Consider the following 21,103-nt stretch of genomic DNA (forward strand, 5'->3'; position numbering starts at 1 on the left):
AAGGAAACTATTACTAACAACAGAATATTATAACATTAGGAAGAAATCACATAAGGCTGATAGGGAGGACAAGGCTATCATTGCTCTTGACGCCGAAAAGGCATTTGATTCCATTGTTTGGGATCACTTATTTACCACAGTTGAACAGTTTGGAATTAGAGGTGCCTTTCTCTCCTTTATACAAGCACTATATCAGAATCCAAGGTCTGCCTTAATTGTAAATGGCAGGACTACAGAATGGTTTCAATTGCCGCGGGGTACCCGACAAGGGTGCCCACTCTCTCCATTACTTTTTAATCTCTGCATTGAACCCCTGGCTATAGTACTACGCAATTCCATTAAGGGGATTAGACTTGGGGAGACAGACATCCAAATCTCCCTATATGCAGACGATTTGCTTGTATTCCTTTCTAACACTAAGGAGAATGTACCTATATTACTGAGTCTATTGAAGCGATATGGTTCATTCTCAGGTTATACAATAAATGATAATAAATCAGAGATTATGTGGTTAAACAGGACCAGAGATTCTTTGGGGGCATTGCCCTTTAAGGAGGTTAAAATGGTAAAATATCTCGGTATTAATGTCACAAACTGCCCGGAAGAGTGGTATCGAGTTAATATCGATGGCGTAATCAAGAAAATCTTAGAGGATATCTCTAGATGGACATCATTCACATTAACACTAGCTGCCAAAATAAATCTCATAAAAATGATCGCACTCCCTAAACTTCTGTATATAATGCAGAATATCCCACTTTTCTTACGAAAAGGAGATATAAACATGCTAAATTCGGCATTTAGGAGATTTTTATGGGGAAAAGCAAAGCATAAGTTATCATTAAAAAGTCTATCTCAACCAAAGGAAAACGCAGGCTTTGCCCTCCCCTCAATTTATAATTATAATCTGGCTTGTTTGATGAAGATAGTACCAGATTGGCTATTAGATATGGGTCAGCTAGCGCCTCAGGATGTTGAAAATGGCCTTCTTAAACCTCATACCTTAAAAGCCCTAATACATATGAGGCAAAAAGATTGGCCTCCTTTACTTAAAGAGATGTACACTCTTAAAAACCCTATCATAGCCTGGCAAAAATTATGCATGGCTGTGGGTGTCAATTTCCAGTGTTCTAGATATTTACCAATACAGAATAACCCACTTTTCCCTGCAGGCTCTGATACTGAAATTTTTAAGAGGTGGAAGGTAGGGGGCCTAGTCTATTTTGCACAATGTATTGATGAAGATAGACAAGTTATACACTCATTTGGCTCTCTAAAAGAAAAATATAATCTCCCTAACCGTGATATGTTTGGCTATTTCTAAATTAGGCATTATCTCAACAATACAGCACTTGCAGACTTTTACACAAACTGGGAAATTTTAACTAAAGCTCTGTCCCGCCGTCAGCTTGGCAAAGCTTCCATATCACAATGGTACAGCTTATTATTGCTTAAAGAAGGTGTATATAGCATGGAACGACTCTGTGAAAGATGGTCATTAGACATCCCGCAAACAGAGCTTAAGACAATCCAAGAAAGTATTGATAGGGCTTGGTCAGCGACTCCTTTGTTATCCTGGTGCGAATCTCACCTCAGATTAATTAATAGGACTTATATTACCCCAGAGAAGCTAGGGAAGTGGAATAATACACAAAGATATGAATGTACACGCTGTCACTATCCAAATGCCAACTTGATCCACTGTATCTGGGCATGTCCCAAAGTCAAACAGTTTTGGGCAAAAGTCTCATTTTGGCTCTCAAAAATATTAAAGCTTAAAATCTCTCTGAAGGTGGAGGAAATTATCTTTCTAAGGCAATATGATGGAAGGGAGGGAAACATAAAATTTATTAATTTTGTAATCTTATCTGCTAGAAACATTATTTTTTCCTCTTGGAAATCTAACAGAAGCCCTATGTTCACCTCCCTTCTGAACATGTTAGACTCCAAATTAATATATGAACAATATGAGACGCAGATATCTTCCGAAAAAGAAATTGCCAACTTTTTCAGGAAATGGGGAGAATATATTCTCTCCAATACACCGGAAGTTCAAAGAAGTCTCATTGCTCCCTTTCAGCATTCTGAATGGATTCAGAATGCTGTATTGAGAGGGGAAATTAGTAGTGGTGTAATTACTTAATCTTTGATGGCTCCGGCCTCTCGGGGAGGGGGGGGGAGGGGAAATTTAATTCCCTTTTTTTTTTTTTTTTTTTCTTTTCTTTTTTTTTTTTCTTTTCCCAGTTTTATTTTTGTAAAATTTGTCCTGGGTTACTGTATGTTAAAAAAGGAGAAAATGTTTTGAGGTACAGGCTTCCTAATTTTATTTACAACTTCTACTCCAAGAAGTATTATTGGATAAGGTTGCTGAACTCGGTAAAAGCATTTTGTACTGCCTTTGTGTTATAAGCGGCTGTTTATAATATCAATCATGAAGTATGTACGCTTTTCAATGTATTACTTTATAGACGCACTTGTGAAACTTGTTCCTCATTACAATAAATAAATAAAATTCTAAAAAAAAAAAACTATACAATTTGGGATAAAGGCTAAGGTACCTAAACAATCTATTGTATAAGTATCAGCCTAAAGGATAAGGACAGTATGTGATGATTTAACTACTTGCCCAACTATATTGGTGACTTTATTTGCTACTAGCTATTTTAAGGAATTGCAAAGACAACAGTAGGAACTGGGGCCAAACAATTGTAATCTATAATATATATATAACATGACATATTTGTTATATTAACATTTGTTGTTTTGTGCCATATGATTTTCCACTTTCTATTAACTTTTAAAAGATATGTCTTTTTTTTAAAAATTGCATATTAGATTTAGGTTTAACTAGAGTTACTTTTTAATACATACTTTCTCCGTTAATATTGGTACCAATATATCTAGAAATTTACGTAAACACATATATAGATATAATTCTTTTTATCATAATCATTTTATTTATAACTTTTTGAAAATAAACTATATGTTTTGAAGCAATTTGCATTTGTGAATTAATTTTTTAATCAACATATGATAGTATATAATTTTTAATAATTTTTTTATAAATTCAAGACATTGCCATATATAAGATCTTAAAGGGACATGAAACACACAGTTTTTCTTTCATGATTTAGAAAGAGAATGCAATTTTAAACATCTTTCTAATTTACTTATAATATCTCATTTGTTTTATTCTCTTGATATTATTTGCTGAAAAGCATATCTAGATATGCTCAGTAGCTGCTAATTGGTTGCTGCACATAGAAGCCTTGTGTGCTTGGCTCACCATGTGCATTGCTTTTTCTTCAACTAAGGATATCTAAAAAAATGAAGCAAAATAAAAAATAGAAGTAAATTGTAATGTTGTTTAAATTTCTATTCTCTATCTGAATCATGAAAGATTTTGGGTTTAGTGGCCCTTTAAGCTAGTGTTTCTTACACAAGCGCTCACACATAGCATCTTTGTATGCTTCTCAATAACCGCCCACTATCCACCCGTGACCTTGTCTTCTTCTGATATGGTTCTGCCTACAAAACGGCACCAGCCCTTCTCAACCTCGAGTCCTTAAAGGGACAGTAAACCTTTAATTTTTCTTTATTCTATTGTGTGTAATGTGTACTGAGCAGTGACGTGCTGTCATAGGAGGCAGGGGAGGCAGCGCCTCCCCTGTCCTATGTGTGTAATTACACTCACTTTATTTATAATGTTAAAAATAAAAAAGATATATATTTTTTATTTTTATATATAAAAAATTTTTAGGTAACCAAGGTACCCCCCTCCCCCCCCACCTCTGCCGCCTGCCACCCGCCAGCTAGAGAATGTGCCACCCAGTGGCACTTAAGTCTTTGTCTGCAGCCCATACCGTATCTTATAGAGGCTGCTCTCTAAGCAGCTGCCGGAGTGTGATGTCAGAGCTCAGCTCACTGCTCCATGTCTAAGTGCTGCTAGAGACTGCGCCACCCAGTGGCACTTAAGTCTCTTTGCAGCCCATACAGATCCTATTAGAGGCTGCTCTCTAAGCAGCTGCCTGAGTGTGACGTGGGTGTCAGAGGCTCAGAGCTCACTGCTCTTGGAGGCGTGCTCCAGTAGGACTGGCGGGAATCAAGGACAAGAAGAGAGAAGAGCTGAGTGCTGAGCCTGACAGTGCTGAGATGGACCTGCCCTGGATAACGGTAAGTAAAGTATTTTATTGCCCTGTTTGTGAGCCAGGCAGCCTACAGGTCTACAATGACAATCTAGAGAGAGTAAGTTACACTATGGTACTGTACTGGTGCTGGTGTAATTTTATTTTCTCAACTTTTTTTTTTCAACTTTTTTTTTTCTTGCGACCCCCCCCCCCGCGGCCCCCCCTCGCCCCCCGCGGCCCCCCCTCGCCCCCCCCCCCCGCGGCCCCCCCTCGACCCCCGCGGCCCCCCCACTGGTACATGACAGTTTTAAATCAGAGCATTGCCTTGGTAACCTGGGACAACACTCTGATTTCAAACTGTCATTTCCTGCTGAGAGGGAAAGAAGCTGCCTGTGTGTGTGTAATGCAGTTGCCCGGTGCCATAGTGTGAAGTGCTCAGTCAGACAGTGTCACCATGTCTAGCAGAGCTGCAGATTAAAGGTATGTGCACTGCTCAATTTGCTTGGTAATGGTACACCATTGCTGACTTCAGAACCTCCATTTCATCCCCTGTGTCTCCCCCCTCCCCCCCCCCTCCCCTGGTTCTCCCCTCCACTCCACCCCCCCTCCCCATGGGTCTCTCCCCCCCTCCCCTGTGTCTCTCCCCCCTCCCCTATGTCTCTCCCCCCCTCCCCTATGTCTCCCCCTGTATGTTTCTCTCCCCTCTGTCTCTCTCTCTCCCCTCTGTCTCTCTCTCTCCCCTCTGTCTCTCTCTCTCCGCTCTGTCTCTCTCTCTCTCCCCTCTGTCTGTCTCTCTCTCTCCCCTCTCTCTCTCTCTCCCCCCTCTTTCTCTCTCTCCCCCCCTCTGTCTCTCTCTCTCTCCCCCCTCTGTCTCTCTCTCTCTCCCCCCTCTCTCTCCCCTCTGTCTCTCTCTCTCTCCCCCTCTGTCTCTCTCCCCTATGTCTCTCTCTCTCCCCCATGTCTCTCTCTCTCCCCCATGTCTCTCTCTCTCCCCCATGTCTCTCTCTCTCTCCCCCATGTCTCTCTCTCTCTCTCCCCTCTGTCTCTCTCTCTCCCCTCTGTCTCTCTCTCTCCCCTCTGTCTCTCTCTCTCCCCTCTGTCTCTCCCTTTCTCCCTCCTCCTCTGTCTCTCCCTTTCTCCCTCCTCCTCTGTCTCTCCCTTTCTCCCTCCCCCTCTGTCTCTCCCTTTCTCCCTCCCCCTCTGTCTCTCCCTTTCTCCCTCCCCCTCTGTCTCTCTCCCCTCTGTCTGTCTCTCTCTCCCCTCTGTGTCTCTCTTTCTCTCTCTCCCCCTCTGTCTCTCTCCCCTCTGTCTCTCTCTCCCCACTGTCTCTCTCTTCTCTCTCTCCCCTCTGTCTCTCTCTTTCTCTCTCCCCCTCTGTCTCTCCCTTTCTCCCTCCTCCTCTGTCTCTCCCTTTCTCCCTCCTCCTCTGTCTCTCCCTTTCTCCCTCCCCCTCTGTCTCTCCCTTTCTCCCTCCCCCTCTGTATCTCCCTTTCTCCCTCCCCCTCTGTCTCTCCCTTTCTCTCTCTCCTCTGTGTCTCTTTCTATCTCCCCCTCTGTGTCTCTCTCTCTCTTCTCTCTCTCTTTTTCTGTCTCTCTCTCTCTCTCTCTATCCATCTCTCTCTCCCTGTCTCTCCAACCCCCTCTGTCTCTATCCTTATGTGTCTCATTCTCCCCCATGGTCTCTTTGTCTGTCTCTCTACCCTCTGTCTCTCTTTGTCTCTCTCTCTCTCCTCTGTCTCTCTCTCCCCCTCTGTCTCTCTGTCTATCTCTCTCTCCCTGTCTCTCCCACCCGTTATTACTACTTTCCTTCATTCTCTTGATATCCTTTGATGAAAATCATATCTAAATATGCTCAGTAGCTGCTGATAGGTGGCTGCACAATAGATACCTCATGTGATTGGCTCACCCATGTACATTGCTATTTCTTCAACAAAGGATATCTAAAGAATGAAGGCATATCCTAGCCAGTGCCTCACCTGCCTCTGACCTCACTGCACGTCACTGGTACTGAGGTTTCAATTTGCAAATATGTGTCATTAAAGGGACAGTCTACACCTTAGTCATCTTAAAGTCGTACTTTAGATTAAGCTGCAAATAGCTTCTTGCGCCTTATCTATATTATGCAGCAGTAATAATATACAGTAAAAGTTATTTTAAAATTAATATTGTTTCTGGTCACTTTGAAATGGCTGCCAAGCTCCGCCCATTGATGACATAATGATCTCAGCTGCATCTGTGCACTCTGCTGAATAGCATTGGCAGTCTGACTACTCCAATTAGTGAGTCTTTTTTAACTAGTGAAGCCTTTATTGCAGCCCAGATCATGATGTCATCAGTGGGTGGAGCTTGGCAGCCATTGAAAGTGAACAGAAACAGTATTCATTTTAAAATAACAAAGGTGTATAGTGTTCCTTTAATTATTTTTCTTAACTTCTTCACAATATTACCTTAAATATCTATTATTTTCCAAGCCCTCTGTTTTGACCATCAAGCAAGCACTAGCCATAAGTGCTATGTGGATAGGACCTAGGTGGTGAGCGCTTCACTTTAGCGCATGTGCACATCTATCAGTAAATTGCAGCGTACAATTCTGATGTTACAAACGGATGTGGCGATATTTGACGACGTTGCGCAAGCTTGTTACGGTACTGAGTGTACGCACCGGAGCGCACTTCACATAATTAGTTATGCATAAATTAAAAACAATGATTGGCCACGTTATAAATGAGGGGGCTTGCTTTTTTTAAAGGGTTAAAGTTAAAGATGCGCTCATGGACACTTTGAAAGGCTATGATTGGACTTAAGAAATTAGTTATTAATTGAAATGTAAGTTATATTTTAACATTGTTGATAGATACACAAGTGTATTTATATATATATATATATATATATATATATATATATATATATATATATATATATATATATATATATATATATAAAAAGACATTTACTTTGAAAGTTTACGGTTCCTTTAATACATAATGTTGGGAGGTATTGTCTAACCATTTTTACACGTACATAGCTCTCTGATTCCAATTTCTCTGCCAAACGGAACAGTTATAAATCATTTTCTAAATCCTTTTTTTTTTTAGTTAAATTTACAGAACTTGGGGCATTTAAAGGGACATTCCGGTCAACATTTAAATACACAGCTAAATTACATCTTTGAACAGAAACATATTTGCAATATACAGGTATTAGCAAAAAGGCCTCTACTAAACGTTATCACTGTTTTAGTGTTAACATTTTTCTCTGCACGTGCAGCATAGCTAGATATTTTAAATACTGCAGCTGCTCAGTGCGCTAGTGGACCTTGTATCATGTCACCAATTAACAAATTGAGTCATTACCAGATGTTACAAGCACATTAGGCTCTGAGCAAGTGATGTGTTTAAAATGCTGGTGCACGGTGCATACATATTACAAAAATGCTTCTGTTCAAAACTGAAATGCATCCATGTGGATTCCAATTTTGGCTGGAATGTCCCTTTAGAGCCTCAGACTTATGGGGACTTGAAACCCTTTGGGATTGTAACAAAAATCTTTCCAATATATTTTCTTTAATCAGTGCAAAAGTCATGGTGGTGCCTGCGTGTATTTAAGCCTACTGAATATGGGGAGCATATGGCTCTATGCTTTGTTACCCACAACATACAGTATAATGATTAGCAAGAGCAGAGCTTGTGTATATATTGTACATCCTATAACCGGACTCTACGTTGGTGGCAAGACACACATGGTGGACAAGAGGAATTGGATTTTTGTAGTAATAAACGGCTGATTTTCTGCACAAAGCTGTTTATTAACAAGCAGAGCTGGATGAATGAGACACAGCGGGGAGCGACAGATCTGTCAGTGACTGCCGAGAGAAGTGATTGTGTGAGTATTTTGTACGCCGCTGTTTTCCTGCCAGAATTTACTGTATCGGTCCCTTGGTGACTCTAATCCACAAACAATCATGCAACGTGCTGCGCTTCAGCCACACAAATAGCAAAACAATCTCAGGGCAAACAGTAGCTTTAGGTTAAGAAATCTGCAAATTTAATAAGAAAGAAGGTTTAATCCTTTGGCTGACAGAGTGCTAACCATAGGAGGCAGCAAAGGGGTTAAAAGTCTCAATACCAAACAGGGACTAAAGACACCAGTAAGTGAAGCTTAAATGGAACACTGTGATTTTACAGTGAACTTCAAAGTAGCTGAATATTAAATGCCAAAATGGTAAAAAAAACTGCTATATTTTGATACAATGATCCTTTTTTTAATAAATTATTTTCTGTCCCTGTTTAACCTCATTCTAAGGGTTTAAGCACATAGTCAAAGTCAACATGCTGCCCTAGATTGGAGCATACACACGTATGCATCTCTTGATTGGCTTACTGGTCATACCTCAGTATGCCCTCATGGTAAAGAGCTTTGTTTCAACAATGGAGACCAAGAGAAAGATCAATTTATTAATAGATGCAAATTGGAAAGTTTTTTTTAATTGCATCAAAAAAATGTTTTTTAAACACCCAGGGCCTGATTTTTAAAACCTTGCTGCAGAGGTGAGATATTTTAAGTCTTGTCAGTACGGCGGGGCCCTTATAAAAATTAGAAACACAAATATCTTGAGAAATGTTTTGCTGCTAGTGTTTTTTATGTGAAACAGACTCCTACATTACAATACAAGGTCTGAAAAATCCCAAAGATTTTGCGTGATTTCTCTCCATAGGGCAAGGTTTTGAATATCAGGCCCACAGTGAGAAAAAAAAAGGCCTAGATTACAAGTGGAGTGTAAATATAAAAGCGCTTTTGAGGGCTAATACCGCTAAAGTTAAATCAATAGTGCTCTTATTTTTGCGCTCATATTACAAGTTGAAAGTAAAAAGTTAAAACTCAAGTGAAAGCCTCAGGAGCGCCAACATCTGGCGATCGGATAGTGTAGTCACGCTAAATCTGTCACCCCATAGACTTCTCTTGAGTTTGAGTGCTAACCTAAAAGTGCAATTAGCCAAAGTGCACTAAAGCTGAAGGTGCATTACCAATCAGTTTAAATAGCAATCACCTAGATTACAAATTTTGCGCCATAGGAGGTGCGAAACGAACGCAACAAAAGTTGCGTTATTCCACCCTCCATAGCGCTGCCATTACAAATTTTTGAAAGGCCGCCTTATGCGTGTGATTAGGTGGCGATAAGCTCCATACCGCACAAAATACAAGCGCTGCTTTAACGTGTTCGTGCACGCTTTCTCCCACAGACAACAATAGTGTTAGAAAAAAAGTATTAGAAAAAAACCTAACACCTGCGACTGCGGAATAAAAAGCTCTGTAACGCAGCCCCATTGATGTTCTATGGGGGGAAAAAGTTACGTTTAAACCTAACACCCTGACATAAACCCCACATCTAAACACCCCTAATCTGCTGCCCCGACACCTACATAAAGTAATTAACCCCTAATCTAACGCTCCCGACATCGCCGGCACCAAAATAAAGTTATTAACCCCTAATATGCCGCTCCCGATATCGCTGCCACTATAATAAAGTTATTAACCCCTATTCCCCCGCACCCCAACATCGCCCACACTATAATAAAGATATTAACCCCTTTTTTGCCGCTCCCCGACATCGCTGCCACTAAATAAAGGTATTAACCCCTAAACCTCTGGCCTCCCATATCACTACCACTAAATAAACCTATTAACCATTAAACCACCAGCCCCCACATCGTAAAACACTAAATTAAACTATTAACCCCTAAACCTAACACCCCCTAACTTTAAATTAAAATTACAAGATCCCTATCTTAAAATAAATAAAAACTTACCTGGGAAATTAAAAAAACCTAAGTTTAAACTATAAATTAAACTAAGATTACTATTATACTAAAATTAAAATAGCTATTAAATAAATTAAATTACAAATTAAAGAAACCTAACCTACTAAAAAAAAAAAAATCTACAATTACCAAAAATAAAAAATACTAAATTACAAAAAATACTAAAGTACAAAAAATAACAAACACTAAATTACGAAAAATAACAAACTAAATTATCCAAAATAAAAACAATTACACCTAGTCAAATAGCCCTATAAAAATAAAAAAGCCCACCCCAAATAAAAACCTAGCCTACAATAAACTACCAATAGCCCTTAAAAGGGTCTTTTGTATGGGCATTGCCCTTAAAAGGGCATTCAGCTCTTTTTCATTGCCCTTTTTAGCTCTTTTAAGAAAGCCCAAAACCCTAATCTAAAAAAAAAACACCCAAAAAAGTTTTAAAAAACCTAACAGTAACCCGACGATCCACTAACAGTTTTTGAAGTCCAGACATCCAGCCAGCGAAGTCTTCATCCAGGCGGCGAGGTCTTCATCCATCCAGGCAACGTCTTCTATCTTCATCCCAGCAGCGCGGAGCGTCTCCATCCTGAAGACATCCAGCGCGGAGCATCCTCTTTATATGGTCGCCGCTGTATACTGAATCTTCAATGCAAGGGAGCCTTTTCAAAATGGCGTCCCTTGCATTCCTATTGGCTGATCTGATTTTGGAAATTCAAATCAACCAATAGGATGAGAGCTACTGAAATCCTATTGGCTGTTCAAATCAGCCAATAGGATAAGAGCTACTGAAATTCTATTAGCTGATTTGAATAGCCAATAGAATTGGCTGATCCTTGAAAAAGCCAAGCTGTGATTGGTAAAACGTACGTTAGAGTAGTGGCGTGACAAAGGGGGCTGAGCCTTGTTCCTTAGTCTATGATTGGGACAGTCTCATTGTATATGCCTTGTGACATGTTTTTAATAAATTTGTTATACTTTTTAACCACTTCTGATTCATCCTTTGGAGCTGGAACATCCTTCTTTGCCTTGCCTCCTATTAGGAGCTTCCTGTGCCTATATATCTAGAGCTTGATTTTGAAGCTCTAGACAAGAGTACCTTTCTAGGTTCTGCTGTAAATTTCACATAACCACAGAACTTCACTATATGTGTTTCTTCTTTTTTTCCCTGAGGTTCACCTGCTGAGCATTACTACCGTGATTACCTGGGACTTAGATTAGGTGTAATTGTTTTTATTTTGGATCATTTAGTTTGTTATTTTTCGTAATTTAGTGTTTGTTAGTTTTTGTACTTTAGTAGTTTTTTATTTTTTGTAATTTAGTATTTTTTTATTTTTGGTAATTGTAGATTTCATTTTTTTTTAGTAGGGTTAGTTTTTTTTAATGTGTAATTTAGTTTATTTAATTGACAGTTATTTTAATTTTAGTATAATATAATGTTAGTTTAATATACTGTATAGTTTAAACTTAAGTTTTTTTTAATTTCCCAGGTAAGTTTTTATTTATTTTAAGATAGGGATCTTGTAATTTTAATTTAAAGTTAGGGGGTTGTTAGGTTTAGGGGTTAATATTTTAATTTAGTTTTTGGCGATGTGGGGGGCTGGCGGTTTAGGGGTTAATAGGTTTATTTGGTGGTAGTGATGTGGCAGGCCAGAGGTTTTGGGGTTAATAACTATTTAGTGGCGGCGATGTTGGGGAGCGGCGGAATAGGGGTTAATATCTTTATTATAGTGTGGGCGATCTTAGGGTGCGGAGGAATAGGGGTTAATAACTTTAGTATAGTGGCGTTGATGTCAGGAGCAGCAGATTAGGGGTTAATAACTTTAAAATAGTGTTTGCTATGCGGGAGGGCTTCGGTTTAGGGGTTAATAGGCAGTTTATGGGTGTTAGTGTACTTTGCAACAGTTTAGTTATGAGTTTTGTGTTACCGTTTTGTTGCGTAAAACTCATAACTACTGCTCTCAGCTTTTTAGCCTCACCGCAAAACTTGTAATGGCAGCGCTATGGAAATCCCATTCAAAAACGTAATTTTTTCGAGTGCAGGACTGACGTTGCTTTAAAGGCTATTGCGGTACAGTAATGGCTGTGTTGCTGTTTTAACGCTGAAATGGCCAATTTTTCAGGGTTAAATCACGATCGCAAAATTCGTAATTTAGGTGATTGTTCTTCAAAAAAAATAAAATTTTGTTTTTATTAAAATATATATTTCTATTGTCCTATATATCTATGGATATATATATATATATATATATATATATATATATATATATATATATATATATATATATATATATACTTTGTTTTTTAATGAGCGAAGAACAAACCTGTTTTTAACTATTTCTTAAAAAATGTGGTGTTAACATTGTTTTAAAGTGATATGACAAAGGGTTGGACTGGGAAGGGCTCAAAGGTATACATATATGTGAGTATATTTGCATGTGTGTATGTATACAGGGAGTGCAGAATTATTAGGCAAATGAGTATTTTGACCACATCATCCTCTTTATGCATGTTGTCTTACTCCAAGCTGTATAGGCTCGAAAGCCTACTACCAATTAAGCATATTAGGTGATGTGCATCTCTGTAATGAGAAGGGGTGTGGTCTAATGACATCAACACCCTATATCAGGTGTGCATAATTATTAGGCAACTTCCTTTCCTTTGGCAAAATGGGTCAAAAGAAGGACTTGACAGGCTCAGAAAAGTCAAAAATAGTGAGATATCTTGCAGAGGGATGCAGCACTCTTAAAATTGCAAAGCTTCTGAAGCGTGATCATCGAACAATCAAGCGTTTCATTCAAAATAGTCAACAGGGTCGCAAGAAGCGTGTGGAAAAACCAAGGCGCAAAATAACTGCCCATGAACTGAGAAAAGTCAAGCGTGCAGCTGCCAAGATGCCACTTGCCACCAGTTTGGCCATATTTCAGAGCTGCAACATCACTGGAGTGCCCAAAAGCACAAGGTGTGCAATACTCAGAGACATGGCCAAGGTAAGAAAGGCTGAAAGACGACCACCACTGAACAAGACACACAAGCTGAAACGTCAAGACTGGGCCAAGAAATATCTCAAGACTGATTTTTCTAAGGTTTTATGGACTGATGAAATGAGAGTGAGTCTTGATGGGCCAGATGGATGGGCCCGTGGCTGGATTGGTAAAGGGCAGAGAGCTCCAGTCCGACTCAGACGCCAGCAAGGTGGAGGTGGAGTACTGGTTTGGGCTGGTATCATCAAAGATGAGCTTGTGGGGCCTTTTCGGGTTGAGGATGGAGTCAAGCTCAACTCCCAGTCCTACTGCCAGTTTCTGGAAGACACCTTCTTCAAGCAGTGGTACAGGAAGTGGTCTGCATCCTTCAAGAAAAACATGATTTTCATGCAGGACAATGCTCCATCACACGCGTCCAAGTACTCCACAGCGTGGCTGGCAAGAAAGGGTATAAAAGAAGAAAATCTAATGACATGGCCTCCTTGTTCACCTGATCTGAACCCCATTGAGAACCTGTGGTCCATCATCAAATGTGAGATTTACAAGGAGGGAAAACAGTACACCTCTCTGAACAGTGTCTGGGAGGCTGTGGTTGCTGCTGCACGCAATGTTGATGGTGAACAGATCAAAACACTGACAGAATCCATGGATGGCAGGCTTTTGAGTGTCCTTGCAAAGAAAGGTGGCTATATTGGTCACTGATTTGTTTTTGTTTTCTTTTTGAATGTCAGAAATGTATATTTGTGAATGTTGAGATGTTATATTGGTTTCACTGGTAAAAATAAATAATTGAAATGGGTATATATTTGTTTTTTGTTAAGTTGCCTAATAATTATGCACAGTAATAGTCACCTGCACACACAGATATCCCCCTAAAATAGCTAAAACTAAAAACAAACTAAAAACTACTTCCAAAAATATTCAGCTTTGATATTAATGAGTTTTTTGGGTTCATTGAGAACATGGTTGTTGTTCAATAATAAAATTAATCCTCAAAAATACAACTTGCCTAATAATTCTGCACTCCCTGTATATGTGTATGTACTTTATATAGACATATAGATACACATCTGAGTCCTTCTCAGTCTAACACCTTGTCATATCACTTAAAAACATAAATTATGCTTACCTGATAATTTCATTTCCATTAAGGGGAGGAGAGTCCACGGCTTCATCCATTACTGTTGGGAATTAAGAACCTGGCCACCAGGAGGAGGCAAAGACACCCCAGCCAAAGGCTTAAAGGGACATGCCACCCACATTTTTTCTTTTATGATTTAGAAAGATAATGCAATTTTAAACATCTTTCTAATTTACTTATATTATCTAATTTGTTTTATTCTCTTGACATTCTTTGATGAAAAGCATATCTAGATATGCTCACTAGCTGCTGATTGGTTGCTGCACATAGAAGCCTTGTGTGATTGGCTCACCATGTGCATTGCTTTTTCTTCAACTAAAAAAATTGAAAAAATGAAGCAAAATAAATAATGAAAGTAAATTGTAATGTTGTTTAAATTTCTATTCTCTATCTGAATCATGAAAGAAAGATTTTGGGTTTAGTGGCCCTTTAAATACCTCCCCCAATTCTCTCATCCTCCACTCATTCTGCCGAGGGAACAAGGAACAGTAGGAGAAATATCAGGGTATAAATGGTGCCAGAAGATGATTTAAATTTAGGTCCGCCCATCAGAGATACGGACGGGAACCGTGGACTCTCCTCCCCTCGATGGAAATGAAATTATCAGGAAAGCATAATTTATGTTTTCCATCTAAAGGGGAGGAGAGTCCACGGCTTCATTCATTACTGTTGGGAACATATACCCAAGCTCTAGAGGACACTGAATGAAACCTGTGATGAGACCAATCTCGCCACTGTGCATTGGAGGAGCCTGGTTGCCCGCCTGCTGCCTTTAGACTATGGCCCCATGTTGAAACGCTTGATTTTCCCCTGTAAAGACACAAAAGCCAGGTCATTCGGTACTTGCCCTATTTGAACAGGGATACCCCAGATAGCTATGCCATAGAGGCCATTTGTATAACAAAAGACTATTGTGAAAGACTTTGGCTCCATGGCAATTAAACTGTATGTTCTGAGACAGGTTTCCTGACATCAGCTATTGTTTACTGTAATTAGGTTTAGGGGATACGCTTTCACCTTGTTTAATCACCTCCAGAGTCCAGACTGCTAGGTGCCAGGAAGGAATCCATTGTTTTCTTGTGTTTGATTGTTTATTTGTTTACATAATGTAAGTTTTATGTGAATGTGATGTATACTTTTAAAGTTATGAATAATGTGGAAAAACTGTATTTCTCTGCCTGTGATAATTACATTAACCCATTGTGTAAGGTAATTGTATTACAGGCAGAGGGGAGGATTTTGTGTGGGAGTGTCTGAGTGTATTGTATGTGTTTATTGGTTGTTTTACAAAACCCTGTGGGTGGTACTAATGTGTAAGAATGTGTATATAAGAACAATAAACCCACAGCTCTGGCTGTTCACTGCTTGACCCTCAACACAGAGCTCTGTCTCGTTCTTAGGGGGATTTACTGTATGCTATTAGAGACTGATTGCCAGGAGTGTAAGCCGCTTGGGTGCTTTTCCTGTTCAGCTGTTAGCAGCTATGCGTGAGATTCCAGTTCGGGAGTTTGGAGTGCTACTTTGTATCCTGTTCGGGAGTTTGGTGTTCTGCGGTAGCTGCCTGTGTCTCTGGAAGAGAAGATCTACTAAACTGCGGTTTAACCCTTTTATGCCTGGGGGTGCCGTTACAAAACCGGGAGGGAAAAGCGGACCCTAATCTGAGGGCAACACAGCCTGCAAAACCTTCCTCCCAAAAACAACTTCCGCAGAAGCAAAGACGTCAAATTTGTAAAACTTTGTAAAAGTGTGTAAGGAGCACCAGGTAGCCGCCTTACAAATTTGCTCAATAGAGGCCTCATTCTTGAAGGTCCAAGACGAAGCCACAGCTCTAGTTGAATGAGCCGTGATCCTCTGAGGAGGCTTATTTCCCGCTGTCTCATAGGCCAAGTGAATCAAGCTCCTCAACCAAAAAGACAAAGAAGTAGAAGAGGCCTTGCGCTTCCCTGAATACACCACAAAAAGAGATGTAGACTGTCTGAAATCCTTCGTAGCCATAAGATAGAACTTCAGTGCACGAACCACATCCAGATTATAAAGTAACCTCTCCTTAGAAGAAGGGTTAGGACATAAAGAAGGAACCACAATTTCCTGATTGACGTTACGGTTAGACACAACCTTGGGAAGAAACCCCAAACCAGTGCGTAGCACAGCCTTATCCACAAACAGATAAGGAGGCTTACATTGCAAGGCAGCCAGGTCAGATACTCTGCGTGCCGATGCAATGGCCAACAGGAAGAGAACCTTCCAATCTCCACGCAGTCAGCCTCAGAGAATCGAGATTTTGAGGTTGAAAAGGTCCCTGTTCCAGCAGATCCCTGCGACAGGGTAACCTCCACAGCGTAGAGGATGACATCCCCACCAGATCCGCGAACCACGTCCTTCGTGGCCACAATGGAACAATTGTAATGGCCAAAGCTCACTCCTGTTTGATGCGTGCCACTACCTGAGGTAGAAGTGGTAACGGTGGAAAAATGTAAGCTAGGCTGAACCCCCAAGGCACCGCTAAGGCATCTATCAGCTCTGCCTGGGGATCCCTGGACCTCGACCTGTATTGGGGTAGCTTGCAATTGAGTCTGGACACCATGAGATCTATCTCCAGTGTTCCCCACCTGAGACAAATCTCTGCAAACACTTCGGGATGAAGAGACCATTCCCCCGGATGGAAGTATTGCCTGCTGAGAAAGTCTGCTTCCCAGTTGTCCACACCTGGCATGTGAATCGCTGAGAGCAAACAGCTGTGGGACTCCACCCACTCCAAGATCAGAGACACCTCCCTGATGGCTAGGAAGCTCCTTGTACCCCCCTGATGGTTGATGTAAGCCATAGAGGTAATGTTGTCGGTCTGGAATCTGATGAATCAGTTATCAATAAAGGTAACACGAGAGCAACAAATAATAGAGATATCAGCAAAATTTTCGTAGATTATTTTAAGGAGCTATATAAATCAGAAGAATGTACCATAGATAAAAGAAAAATGTTCTGGGATAAGATCATGACACCTAAACTTTCTCCGGATAGTCTGGCAGAGATTAATGCTCCCATATCAGAGAGTGAGATACAAACAGCGATTAAGGCAGCAAAAACCAGCAAAGCCGCGGGTCCTGACTCTTTACCAACTGAATTTTACAGGATCCTAGGAGAGCATGTTGTACCGTCTCTCCGGAAACTATTTAATTTTTATTTTGTTGAAGGAAACAGATGTTCCCAATATTTTACGGCCGCAAATATCACCTTAATAGCAAAAAAAAACAAAGACCCTGAACAAACAGCCTCGTATAGACCAATATCAATCTTAAATACGGATTATAAACTATTAATGAACATTTTGGCAAATCGTCTAAAGCCACATCTCAGCTTAATAATACACGAAAATCAATCCGGCTTTATGCCGAATAGGAACCCAGCTAAAAATATGCGTAAACTTCTGACTTTGCTTGATTTCAGTTTTAACACAACCAAAAAAGATCTATCGAGAAACATTGAAGACACGGCCCTACTATCGGTTGATGCGGAAAAGGCATTTGATCGCATTTCATGGGATCATCTGTTTTTTTCTTTAGAACAATTCGGAATTACAGGTAACTTTAATCAGTACATTCAGTTAATCTATTCAGACCCTAGGTCCGCTCTAATTATTAACGGGGAGATCACAGAACGGTTTTCTTTACAAAGAGGGACCCGTCAAGGATGTCCGCTCTCACCTATACTATTCAATATATCCTTAGAACCCTTAGCGATTATTCTACGTCAACAACTGGAAGGTATTCAAATTGCAGGTCAAAAATTAGTACTCCTACTATATGCAGATGACCTATTGTTACTCATGAGTAACATTAAAGACTCCCTACCCAAATTCTTAGAACTAATTAACATCTTCGGGAAAATATCCGGTTATAAGATTAACCTGACAAAATCGGAATTGATGTGGCTGCATAAGAAAAAAAACTATGACATTATACATCCGTTTGCCGAAGTACAGAACATATTATATCTAGGTATTATGTTAAGTCCTAATCCGGAGGAATGGTACAACATGAATTTCCGTAAATGTTTCATTGCTTGCAAACGGAAACTGGAGGAGTGGATTAAACTTCCAATCTCATTAACTGCCAGAGTAATGTTAATAAAAACAATAATATTTCCGAAATTGTTATACTATATTCAAAATATTCCAATCCCGATTCATAGAGCAGATCTAATAGAATATAATAGGGTTTGTTCCAAATTTTTGTGGAAAGGAGCCAAATCGCGTATAGCGATAGCACGTTTGATGAATAATAAAACAACTGCAGGTTTGGCACTTCCGAATCTGCAATGGTATAGTATAGCCGCACGTAGCAAGGTGGCGATAGATTGGCTCTTAGAACAGGAACAAATTGCTTCGTTGGCTTGGGAAACCACATTGGTCTCGCCATTTAGATTAGACGCATTACTACACTGCACCATTACAGAACTCCCTTCAGAGCCTTTTCAACTAATAACATATAGGAGTATTATCATGGCATGGCAGGAATTATGTAATGAGACTGGTTGCTCGCCACATGTTTCTAAATTTCTATCGATAGTTGGGAATCCTAACTTTATACCCGGCTTAGGCAATAGTCTATTTAAACAATGGTTACAAAAAGGTCTGACCTATATTTGTCAAATGATGGACGAAAATAATAACGTTCTAACTTTCGTAGAATTATGTAATATGTTCGGCCTTTCGAAACATGATTTTTTTGCATATCTCCAAGTTAGGAATTACATAGGTGAACTAAAACAAAGATACGGATTAGACTGGTCACTTAAGGACTTACAACTCGAGATACAGAAATACTCCTTAGGCTGCCACTCTATCTCTGCCCTCTATTCTCTTCTTAACCAAAAGCCATCATTACAACAACTAGACTACATAGTGACTAAATGGCGCCCTTTATTTCCAGATATAGATTCACATAGAATAGTGGATACCTTCAAGATAACAGAAAAGAGTTGGGTGTTGACAGCATGGAGAGAATCCCAAATCAAGATAGCCTTAATGACATATCTTACTCCGGCAAAACTATCAAGATGGCATGGGAGGGAGATTTCTTGCACCAGGTGTAGTGCCCTCTGTGCAGATATTTTACATTGTTTTTGGTACTGCCCGATGATCCGGCAGTTCTGGGCTAAGATAATATATTGGATGAACACTGTCCTTCGACTTGATTACATTATCCAGCCCATGGAGATTATATTTTTAGCCAAATATCAAGAAGTAGATCGTAACTTGAAATTGATTAATATGATTATATTCATGGGTAGAAATTTAATATTGAGAAAATGGATAGCAAAAAAAGCGCCTACCATGAGAGAATTTAAACAGGCCCTGCTAATTCACTGTATGTCTGAACATTACATCCCACATGGGCTGCATGATGATCAAGTCGAGCGATTTTTTAAACAGTGGAAAGTATTCATATTATCGTTACCAGTTGGTACACAAAATATCATAGTTAAACCATATGTTAAATCACCTTTTTTTCAATTACAGATATTGGCAGGGACTTTTCCAAATACCTGGCTCCCAACTAACACAGGACCATAAGGCGCGAGAGGGGGGAGGGAAAATTTCCCTCCATCATTTTTTTTTTTTTTTTTTTTGTTTTCTCTTCTTCTTTTTCTTTTCTCTCTCCCTGTTCTTGTTTGTGTATTGTTTGAGGTACACTTAACCAAACCAACTGATTATTTCTGTGATTACTGTAAAATTGTTGAATAACAATATTGTAAAGTAAATTAAATATGGAGTTAATAATAGAAGGCAAATTAATGTTAAAAATTCCAATAGGGAGAACATAGATAATTTGGCCAGGACGTTATTGAAAGTTTTCTTTTTTTAGTTATATAGAGGCAGGTAGATATTGTATGCTTTGCTCCATATGGTTTGACGCCCTGCGTGGCGCATATACAGTAATATGTCCCTGTTTTTTCTTTTTTTCTTGTTCTGGCTGATTGTACTCTACTGATACTTATGTTGTTAAATTTACTCCCTGTTGGTACTCAATAAAATAAATATTTCAAAAAAAAAAAAAAAATCTGATGAAGCTGAACGACCCCAGTGGAGGCCATGCCTTCAGAGCATTGTAGATTGCTCGGAGTTCCAGAATATTTATCGGAAGGAGAGATTCCTACCGGGACCATTTTCCCCCATCCTTCAAGACTCGCGTCCGTGGTCACAATCTCCCAGGATGGTCTCAAGAAGGATGTCCCCATGGGCAGCTGCTCCGGACGGATCCACCAAGAGAGTGAGGTCTGAGTCTGAGCATCCATGGATATCTGCTGTGATAGATCTAAATGATCGCCGTTCCACTGTCTCAACATGCACAATTGAAGAGGTCTGAGATGGAACCTGGCAAATGGAATGACATCTATGCTGGAAACCATTAGTCCGATCAACTCCATACACTGAGCTACCGAGGGGCTTGAGGAGGACTGAAGGGCAAGACAAGAGGACGCAATCTTCCTGTGTCAATGGTCTGTGAGAAATATCTTCATGGACAAAGAGTCTATTTTCGTGCCCAGGAACTCCACCCTGTTTCTAGGAACCAGGGAACTATTTCCTGAGTTGATTTTCCAACCGTGAGATTGGAGCAAAAGAAGAAGAGCCCTCGAATGATCCTCTGCGAGACTGAGCGATGGCGCCTGGACTAGGTTGTCGTCCAGATAGGGCGCCACAGCAACGCATCTGGCTCTGGCCACTGCAAGTAGCGCCCCCAGAACCATTGTGAAGACTTTCGGGCCGTCGCCAGACCAAAGGGGTGGGCCACAAACTGGAAGTGTTGGTCCAGAAACGCAAATCTTAGGAACTTGAAGTGGTCCCTGTGGATTCTCCTGTGACGAAATGCAAAGAATGACTGGGGGATGAGGGAAGTGGGGAAGGTATTTAAGCCTTTGGCTCATCCTGGTGGCCAGGTTCTTAATTCCCAACAGTAATGAATGAAGCCGTGTACTCTCCTTCCCTTTAGATGGAAAACACGTTTATACATATTTTACTGTTAATATGTATATACT

Source organism: Bombina bombina, chromosome 7 (genome assembly GCF_027579735.1).
Source record: "Bombina bombina isolate aBomBom1 chromosome 7, aBomBom1.pri, whole genome shotgun sequence".
NCBI lineage: Eukaryota > Metazoa > Chordata > Amphibia > Anura > Bombinatoridae > Bombina > Bombina bombina.